Genomic DNA, 11551 nt, shown 5'->3' with positions numbered 1-11551 from the left:
TAATTTCGAAACGGTGACCGAAGGTTACTTTTTAACACATATTCTAATCGATTTCGGCTCGTGAATAACAAGCCGCTAACGTTTTTTTTAACCAAAATTTAATCACAAGATTACGCATCTCGCGAAATAGGAAATATATTTCCAACCTAAATACGTGTGCGAATCATTTGCCATCTAGTTTTACACCCCTCCAACGTCAAATAATTAGAATCCGTATTTCGGGTAACTCGGTGGGACAAATTCAAATGACAATTACTCTCTTGATTTCCGCCGAAAAAATACAAGATTTATGTTCAAATTGAAGTTCCGAATGAGTACTTTCGAAATTATTCAGACCGCGTCAAAAAATTCCTTACCTTTCAAAAGTTAGTGTCGCAATGGCGAAAGAAGGTCACTTTTCAACACATTTTCTAAGCAATTACGGTTCAAAATTACTTGCCACTAACCTCCTTTTTTAACCCAAAATTTGATTTCAAGATTATTGATTTCGCGATATAGGAAAAAAAATTTCTAGTCAAATTCGTGAGTGAATCGTTAAACTTCCACTTTTACGCCCCTCCATCGGCACAAAATTGGAATCCGAATTTTGGGTAACTCGGTGGGTCTAATTCAAATGACAATAACTCTCTTCATTTCCATAAAAAAAAAAAAAAATACAGTATTTGGGTTCAAATTCAAGCTCCGAATGCGTTCTTTCGAAAACATTCAGGCCTCGTCAAAAAATCCTATACTGTTCAAAAGTTATTGTCAAAACGGTGACCAAATGTCACTTTTCAACACATTTTCTTCGCGCTTACGGGTGGAGACTAACTTGCCGCTAACGTTTTTTTTCCCCAAAATTTGATTTCATGATTATATATCTCACGATATTGGAAAAATATTTCTAAGCCAAATTCGTGTGTGAATCATTAGATTTCCTGTTTTACTCCCCTCCATCGGAAATTAATTTGAATATGTATCTCGCGTAACTTAGTGGGACTGATTCAAACGACCATAACTCTCTCGATTTAATTCGAAAAAATACAAAATTTGTGTTTGAATTGAAGCTCCGAATGAGTACTTTCTAAAACATTTAGGCCGCATCTAAAAATTCCTTACCGTTCCAAAGTTATTGTCGAAACGGTGACCGATGCTTACTTTTCAACACATATTCTAATCGATTTCGGCTCGTGAATAACAAGCCGCTAACGTTTTTTTTACCCATAAATACGTGTGCGAATCATTTGCCATCTAGTTTTACTCCCCTCCATCGGCAAATAATTAGAATCCATATTTCGGGTAACTCGATGGGACCAATTCAAATGACAATTACTCTCTTGATTTCCGCCGAAAAAATACATGATTTATGTTCAAATTCAAGTTCCGAATGAGTACTTTCGAAAATATTCAGACCGCGTCTAAAAATTCCTTACCTTTCAAAAGTTAGTGTCGCAATGGCGAAAGAAGGTCACTTTTCAACACATTTTCTAAGCAATTATGGTTCAGAATTACTTGCCACTAACCTCTTTTTTTTACCCAAAATTTGATTTCAAGATTATTGATCTCGCGATATAGGAAAAAAATTTTCTAGTCAAATTCGTGAGCGAATCGTTAAACTTCCACTTTTACGCCCCTCCATCGGCACAAAATTGGAATCAGAATTTTGGGTAACTCGGTGGGACTAATTCCAATGACAATAACACACTTGATTTCCATAAAAAAAATAAAAATTAAAAAATTAAAAAAAAATTACAATATTTGTGTTCAAATTCAAGCTCTGAATGTGTCCTTTCGAAAACATTCATGCCACGTCAAAAAATTCCTTTCCGTTCAAAATTTAATTTCGAAACGGTGACCGAAGGTCACTTTTCCACACATTTTCTTAACGATTACGGTTCGTGAATAAGTAGCCGCTAACGTTTTTTTACCCAAAATTTCAGTTCAACAATATGTATCTCGTGATATAGGAAAAATATGTCCAAGCCAAATTCGTGTGCGAATCGTTAGACTTCTGGTTTTACACCCCTCCAACGTGAAATAATTGGAATCCGTATTTCGGGTAACTCGGTGGGACTGATTCAATTGACTACTACTCTCTTGATTTCCACCGAAAAAATACAAGATTTGTGTTCAAATTCAAGCTCCGAATGAGTACTTTCGAAAACAATCAGGCCGCGTCTAATAATTCCATACCGTTCAAATGTTAATGTCGCAATGGTGAAAGAAGGTCCCATTTCAACACATTTTCTAAGCATGTACGGCTCGTGAATAACTTGCCTCTAACTTTTTTTTAATCCAAAATTTGATTTCAAGATTATTGATCTCGCAACATAGGAAAAATATTTTCAAGCCAAATTCATGAGCGAATCGTTAAACTTACATTATTACGCCCCTCCATCGGCACAAAATTTGAATCCGAATTTCGGGTAACTCGGTGGGACTAATTCCAATGACAATAAAACTCTTGATTTCCATTAAAAAAAAAAATACAATATTTGGGTTCAAATTCAAGCTCCGAATGTGTCCTTTCGAAAACATTCATGCCACGTCAAAAAATTCCTTACCGTTCAAAATTTAATTTCGAAACGGTGACCGATGGTCACTTTTCAACACATTTTCTTAACGATTACGGTTCGTGAATAAGTAGCCGCTAACGTTTTTTTACCCAAAATTTCAATTCAACAATATGTATCTCGCGATATAGGAAAAATATGTCCAAGCCAAATTCGTGTGCGAATCGTTAGACTTCTGGTTTTACACCCCTCCAACGTGAAATAATTAGAATCCGTATTTCGGCTAACTCTGTGGGGCTGATTCAATTGACAACTACTCTCCTGATTTCCACCGAAAAAATACAAGATTTGTGTTCAAATTCAAGCTCCGAATGAGTACTTTCGATGAGCTATCCTCGGCACCGTTCCTGCGCTAGCAGGGGAATGAGGGCGCTGTAAGGTTCAATGGTCACTTATGACATTATGCTTCTTCGAGTTTTGAGCTTAACTCCTTAATAAAACCCCCAGTAAACTAAGGAGCTTAACTGCTCTAAATCCCCCTGAGGGGGACTTTAGGGGGGTAACAGTCCATATTATGAGTTCTGAGCTATGAGTTAATAGAGTCCTTGTAGGTACGACCGAACCCCGCCTAGCAGTGGACTCTTACCGTATGACCGTAGCAGAGCGCAGCGATAGACGCCTAAAGTCAACTAAATGAGCTAACTCATTAGAGCTGCTTCTTGTATGCAAGGTATCCCCGCGTTTACTATCCGTTTTCTAGTCTCTTGTTTAACTACTAAAAGTCCCCTAACACCTAAATCTAGACCGTTTGGAGCCATCGTAGACCGTTTGGAGCCATCGTCGTATGTCACAGCTTGTAACTGGGACTTAAGCTTTGTAGGGGTCACCACTCCCCGTCTAAAAATTCCATACCGTTCAAATGTTAATGTCGCAATGGTGAAAGAAGGTCACATTTCACCACATTTTCTACGCATGTACGGCTCGTGAATAACTTGCCTCTAACTTTTTTTTAATCCAAACTTTGATTTCAAGATTATTGGTCTCGCAATATAGGAAAAATATTTTCAAGCCAAATTCATGGGCGAATCGTTAAACTTACATTATTACGCCCCTCCATCGGCACAAAATTGGAATCCGAATTTTTGGTAACTCGGTGGGTCTAATTCAAATGACAATAACTCTCTTCATTTCCGTAAAAAAAAAAATACAATATTTGGGTTCAAATTCAAGCTCCGAATGCGTTCTTTCGAAAACATTCAGGCCTCGTCAAAAAATCCTATACCGTTCAAAAGTTATTGTCGAAACGGTGACCGAATGTCACTTTTCAACACATTTTCTTAGTGCTTACGGGTGGAGACTAACTTGCCGCTAACGTTTTTTTTCCAAAATTTGATTTCATGATTATGTATCTCACAATATAGGAAAAATATTTCTAAGCCAAATTCGTGTGCGAATCATTAGATTTCCTGTTTTACTCCGCTCCATCGGAAATTAATTGGAATACGTATTTCGCGTAACTTAGTGGGATTGATTCAAACGACCATAACTCTCTCGATTTAATTCGAAAAAATACAAAATTTGTGTTTGAATTGAAGCTCCGAATGAGTACTTTCTAAAACATTTAGGCCGCATCTAAAAATTCCTTACCGTTCCGAAGTTATTGTCGAAACGGTGACCGATGTTTACTTTTCAACACATATTCTAATCGATTTCGGCTCGTGAATAACAAGCCGCTAACGTTTTTTTTACCCAAAATTTAATCACAAGATTATGTATCTCGCGAAATAGGAAAAATATTTACAACCTAAATACGTGTGCGAATCATTTGCCATCTAGTTTTACGACCCTCCATCGGCAAATAATTAGAATGCATATTTCGGGTAACTCGGTGGGACCAATTCAAAAGACAATTACTCTCTTGATTTCCGCCGAAAAAATACAAGATTTATGTTCAAATTCAAGTTCCGAATGAGTACTTTCGAAAATATTCAGACCGCATCTAAAAATTCCATACCTTTCAAAAGTAAGTGTCGCAATGGCGAAAGAAGGTCACTTTTCAACACATTTTCTAAGCAATTACGGTTCAAAATTACTTGCCACTAACCTCTATTTTTTACCCAAAATTTGATTTCAAGATTATTGATCTCGCGATATAGGAAAAAAAATTTCTAGTCAAATTCGTGAGCGAATCGTTAAACTTCCACTTTTATGCCCCTCCATCGGCACAAAATTGGAATCCGAATTTTGGGTAACTCGGTGGGACTAATTCCAATGACAATAACACTCTTGATTTCCATAAAAAAAAAATACAATATTTGGGTTCAAATTCAAGCTCCGAATGTGTTCTTTCGAAAACATTCATGCCACGTCAAAAAATTCCTTACCGTTCAAAATTTAATTTCGAAACGGTGACCGAAGGTCACTTTTCCACACATTTTCTTAACGATTACGGTTCGTGAATAAGTAGCCGCTAACGTTTTTTTACCCAAAATTTCAGTTCAACAATATGTATCTCGTGATATAGGAAAAATATGTCCAAGCCAAATTCGTGTGCGAATCGTTAGACTTCTGGTTTTACACCCCCTCAACGTCAAATAATTGGAATCCGTATTTCGGCTAACTCGGTGGGGCTGATTCAATTGACAACTACTCTCTTGATTTCCACCGAAAAAATACAAGATTTGTGTTCAAATTGAAGCTCCGAATGAGTACTTTGGAAAAAAATGAGGCCGCTTCTAAAAATTCCATACCGTTCAAATGTTAATGTCGCAATGGTGAAAGAACGTCACATTTCACCACATTTTCTACGCATGTACGGCTCGTGAATAACTTGCCTCTAACTTTTTTTTAATCTAAACTTTGATTTCAAGATTATTGATCTCGCAATATAGGAAAAATATTTTCAAGCGAAATTCATGAGCGAATCGTTAAACTTACATTATTACGCCCCTCCATCGGCACAAAATTTGAATCCGAATTTCGGGTAACTCGGTGGGACTAATTCAAATGACAATAAATCTCTCGATTTTCCTCAAAAAATTACAAAATTTGTGTTCAAATTCAGGCTCTGAATGTGTTATTTAAAAAACATTCAGGCCTCATCAAAAAATCCTATACCGTTCAAAATTTATTGTCGAAACGGTGACCGAATGTCACTTTTCAACACATTTTCTTAGCGATTACGGCTGGAGAATAAGTAGCCGCTAACGTTTTTTTTACCCAAAATTTGGTTTCATGATTATGTATCTCACGATATAGGAAAAATATTTCTAAGCCAAATTCGTGTGCGAATCGTTAGATTTCCTGTTTTACTCCCCTCCATCGGAAATTAATTGGAATACGTATTTCGCGTAACCTAGTGGGACTGATTCAAACGACCATAAGTCTCTCGATTTCAATCGAAAAAATACAAAATTTGTGTTCGAATTGAAGCTCCGAATGAGTACTTTCTAAAACATTTAGGCCGCATCTAAAAATTCCTTACCATTCAGAAGTTATTGTCGAAACGGTGACCGAAGGTTACTTTTCAACACATATTGTAATCGATTTCGACTCGTGAATAACAATCCGCTAACGTTTTTTTTACCCAAAATTTAATCACAAGATTACGTATCTCGTGAAATAGGAAAAGTATTTCCAACCTAAATACGTGTGCGAATCATTTGCCATCTAGTTTTACTCCCTTCCATCGGCAAATAATTAGAATCCATATTTCGGGTAACTCGGTGGGACTAATTCAAATGACAATTACTCTCTTGATTTCCACCGAAAAAATACAATATTTATGTTCAAATTCAAGTTCCGAATGAGTACTTTCGAAAATATTCAGACCGCGTCTAAAAATTCCTTACCTTTCAAAAGTAAGTGTCACAATGGCGAAAGAAGGTCACTTTTCAACACATTTTCTAAGCAATTACGGTTTAGAATTACTTGCCACTAACCTCTTTTTTTTACCCAAAATTTGATTTCAAGATTATTGATCTCGCGATATAGGAAAAAAAATTTTCTAGTCAAATTCGTGAGCGAATCGTTAAACTTCCACTTTTACGCCTCTCCATCGGCACAAAATTGGAATCCGAATTTTGGGTAACTCAGTGGGACTAATTCAAATGACAATAACACTCTTGATTTCCATAAAAAAAAAAATACAATATTTGGGTTCAAATTCAAGCTCCGAATGCGGTCTTTCGAAAACATTCATGCCACGTCAAAAAATTCCTTACCGTTCAAAATTTAATTTCGAAACGGTGACCGAAGGTCACTTTTCAACACATTTTCTTAGCGATTACGGCTGGAGAATAAGTAGCCGCTAACGTTTTTTTTACCCAAAATTTGGTTTCATGATTATGTATCTCACGATATAGGAAAAATATTTCTAAGCCAAATTCGTGTGCGAATCGTTAGATTTCCTGTTTCACTCCCCTCCATCGGAAATTAATTGGAATACGTATTTCGCGTAACCTAGTGGGACTGATTCAAACGACCATAAGTCTCTCGATTTCAATCGAAAAAATACGAAATTTGTGTTCGAATTGAAGCTCCGAATGAGTACTTTCTAAAACATTTAGGCCGCATCTAAAAATTCCTTACCATTCAGAAGTTATTGTCGAAACGGTGACCGAAGGTTACTTTTCAACACATATTGTAATCGATTTCGACTCGTGAATAACAAGCCGCTAACGTTTTTGTTACCCAAAATTTAATCACAACATTACGTATCTCGTGAAATAGGAAAAGTATTTCCAACCTAAATACGTGTGCGAATCATTTGCCATCTAGTTTTACTCCCCTCCATCGGCAAATAATTAGAATCCATATTTCGGGTAACTCGGTGGGACTAATTCAAATGACAATTACTCTCTTGATTTCCACCAAAAAAATACAAGATTTACGTTAAAATTCAAGTTCCGAATGAGTACTTTCGAAAATATTCAGACCGCGTCTAAAAATTCCTTACCTTTCAAAAGTTAGTGTCGCAATGGCGAAAGAAGGTCACTTTTGAACACATTTTCTATGCAATTACGGTTCAGAATTACTTGCCACTAACCTCTTTTTTTCTTGCCCAAAATTTTATTTCAAGATTATTGATCATGCGATGTAGGAACAAAATTTTCTAGTCAAATTCGTCAGTGAATCGTTAAACTTCCACTTTTTCGCCCCTCCATCGGCACAAAATTGGAATCCGAATTTTGGGTAACTCGGTGGGACTAATTCAAATGACAATAACTCTCTTGATTTCCATAAGAAAAAATACAATATTTGGGTTCAAATTCAAGCTCCGAATGTGTTCTTTCGAAAACATTCATGCCACGTCAAAAAATTCCTTACCGTTCAAAATTTAATTTCGAAACGGTGACCGAAGGTCACTTTTCAACACATTTTCTTAGCGATTACGGTTCGTGAATAACTAGCCGCTAACGTTTTTTTACCCAAAATTTCAATTCAACAATATGTATCTCGCGATATAGGAAAAATATGTCCAAGCCAAATTCGTGTGCGAATCGTTAGACTTCTGGTTTTACACCCCTCCAACGTCAAATAATTGGAATCCGTATTTCGGGTAACTCGGTGGGACTGATTCAATTGACAACTACTCTCTTGATTTCCATCGAAAAAATACAAGATTTGTGTTCAAATTCAAGCTCCGAATGAGTACTTTCGAAAACAATCAGGCCCCGTCTAAATATTCCATACCGTTCAAATGTTAATGTCGCAATGGTGAAAGAAGGTCACATTTCAACACATTTTCTAAGCATGTACGGCTCGTGAATAACTTGCCTCTAACTTTTTTTTAATCCAAAATTTGATTTCAAGATTATTGATCTCGCAATATAGGAAAAATATTTTCAAGCCAAATTCATGAGCGAATCGTTAAACTTACATTATTACGCCGCTCCATCGGCACAAAATTTGAATCCGAATTTTGTGTAACTCGGTCGGACTAATTCAAATGACAATAAATCTCATGATTTTCCACAAAAAATTACAAAATTTTTGTTCAAATTCAGGCTCTGAATTTGTTCTTTAAAAAACATTCAGGCCTCGTCAAAAAATCCTATACCGTTCAAAAGGTATTGTCGAAACGGTGACCGAATGTCACTTTTCAACACATTTTCTTAGCGATTACGGCTGGAGAATAACTAGCAGCTAACGTTTTTTTTACCCAAAATTTGATTTCATGATTATGTATCTCACGATATAGGAAAAATATTTCTAAGCCAAATTCGTGTGCGAATCGTTAGATTTCGTGTTTTACTCCCCTCCATCGGAAATTAATTGGAATACGTATTTCGTGTAACTTAGTGGGACTGATTCAAACGACCATAACTCTCTCGATTTCAATCGAAAAAATACAAAATTTGTGTTCGAATTGAAGCTCTGAATGAGTACTTTCTAAAACATTTAGGCCGCATCTAAAAATTCCTTACCGTTCAGAAGTTATTGTCGAAACAGTGACAGATGGTTACTTTTCAACACATATTCTAATCGATTTCGGCTTGTGAATAACAAGCCGCTAACGTTTTTGTTACCCAAAATTTAATCACAAGATTATGTATCTCACGAAATAGAAAAAATATTTCCAACCTAAATACGTGTGCGAATCATTTGCCATGTAGTTTTACTCCCCTCCATCGACAAATAATTAGAATCCGTATTTCAGGTAACTCGGTGGGACTAATTCAAATGACAATAACTCTCTTGATTTCCTTAAAAAAAAATACGATATTTGGGTTCAAATTCAAGCTCCGAATGTGTTCTTTTGAAAACATTCATGCCACGTCAAAAAATTCCTTACCGTTCAAAATTTAATTTCGAAACGGTGACTGAAGCTCACTTTTCAACACATTTTCTTAGCGATTACGGTTCGTGAATAACTAGCCGCTAACGTTTTTTTACCCAAAATTTCAATTCAACAATATGTATCTCGCGATATAGGAAAAATATGTCCAAGCCAAATTCGTGTGCGAATCGTTAGACTTCTGGTTTTACACCCCTCCAACGTCAAATAATTGGAATCCGTATTTCGGGTAACTCGGTGGGACTGATTCAATTGACAACTACTTTCTTGATTTCCACCGAAAAAATACAAGATTTGTGTTCAAATTCAAGCTCCGAATGAGTACTTTCAAAAACAATCAGGCCGCGTCTTAAAATTCCATACCGTTCAAAGGTTAATGTCGCAATGGTGAAAGAAGGTCGCATTTCAACACATTTTCTAAGCATGTACGGCTCGTGAATAACTTGCCTCTAACTTTTTTTTAATCCAAAATTTGATTTCAAGATTATTGATCTCGCAATATAGGAAAAATATTTTCAAGCCAAATTCATGAGCGAATCGTTAAACTTACATTATTACGCCGCTCCATCGGCACAAAATTTGAATCCGAATTTTGTGTAACTCGGTGGGACTAATTCAAATGACAATAAATCACGTGATATTCCACAAAAAATTACAAAATTTTTGTTCAAATTCAGGCTCTGAATTTGTTCTTTAAAAAACATTCAGGCCTCGTCAAAAAATCCTATACCGTTCAAAAGGTATTGTCGTAACGGTGACCGAATGTCACTTTTCAACACATTTTCTTAGCGATTACGGCTGGAGAATAACTAGCCGCTAACGTTTTTTTTACCCAAAATTTGATTTCATGATTATGTATCTCACGATATAGGAAAAATATTTCTAAGCCAAATTCGTGTGCGAATCGTTAGATTTCCTGTTTTACTCCCCTCCATCGGAAATTAATTGGAATACGTATTTGGCGTAACTTAGTGGGACTGATTCAAACGACCATAAGTCTCTCGATTTCAATCGAAAAAATACAAAATTTGTGTTCGAGTTGAAGCTCCGAATGAGTACTTTCTAAAACATTTAGGCCGCATCTAAAAATTCCTTACCGTTCAGAAGTTATTGTCAAAACAGTGACAGATGGTTACTTTTCAACACATATTCTAATCGATTTCGGCTCGTGAATAACAAGCCGCTAACGTTTTTGTTACCCAAAATTTAATCACAAGATTATGTATCTCACGAAATAGAAAAAATATTTCCAACCTAAATACGTGTGCGAATCATTTGCCATCTAGTTTTACTCCCCTCCATCGACAAATGATTAGAATCCGTAATTCGGGTAACTCGGTGGGACTAATTCAAATGACAATAACTCTCTTGATTTCCTTAAAAAAAAAAATACGATATTTGGGTTCAAATTCAAGCTTCGAATGTGTTCTTTCGAAAACATTCATGCCACGTCAAAAAATTCCTTACCGTTCAAAATTTAATTTCGAAACGGTGACCGAAGGTCACTTTTCAACACATTTTCTTAGCGATTACGGTTCGTGAATAACTAGCCGCTAACGTTTTTTTACCCAAAATTTCAATTCAACAATATGTATCTCGCGATATAGGAAAAATATGTCCAAGCCAAATTCGTGTGCGAATCGTTAGACTTCTGGTTTTACACCCCTCCAACGTCAAATAATTGGAGTCCGTATTTCGGGTAACTCGGTGGGACTGATTCAATTGACAACTACTCTCTCGATTTCCACCGAAAAAATACAAGATTTGTGTTCAAATTCAAACTCCGAATGAGTACTTTCGAAAACAATCAGGCCGAGTCTAAAAATTCCATACCGTTCAATTGTTAATGTCGCAGTGGTGAAAGAAGGTCACATTTCAACACATTTTCTAAGCATGTACGGCTCGTGAATAACTTGCCTCTAAATTTTTTCTAATCGAAAATTTGTTTTCAAGATTATTGAACTCGCAATATAGGAAAAATATTTTCAAGCCAAATTCATGAGCGAATCGTTAAACTTACATTATTACGCCCCTCCATCGGCACAAAATTTGAATCCGAATTTCGGGTAACTCGGTGGGACTAATTCAAATGACAATAAATCTCTTGACTTTCCTCAAAAAATTAAAAAATTTGTGTTCAAATTCAGGCTCTGAATGTATTCTTTAAAAAACATTCAGGCCTCGTCAAAAAATCCTATACCGTTCAAAAGGTATTGTCGAAACGGTGACCGAATGTCACTTTTCAACACATTTTCTTAGC

This window comes from Quercus robur, chromosome 2, assembly GCF_932294415.1.
Source record: "Quercus robur chromosome 2, dhQueRobu3.1, whole genome shotgun sequence".
NCBI lineage: Eukaryota > Viridiplantae > Streptophyta > Magnoliopsida > Fagales > Fagaceae > Quercus > Quercus robur.
Note: the sequence above shows the minus strand (reverse complement) of the source record.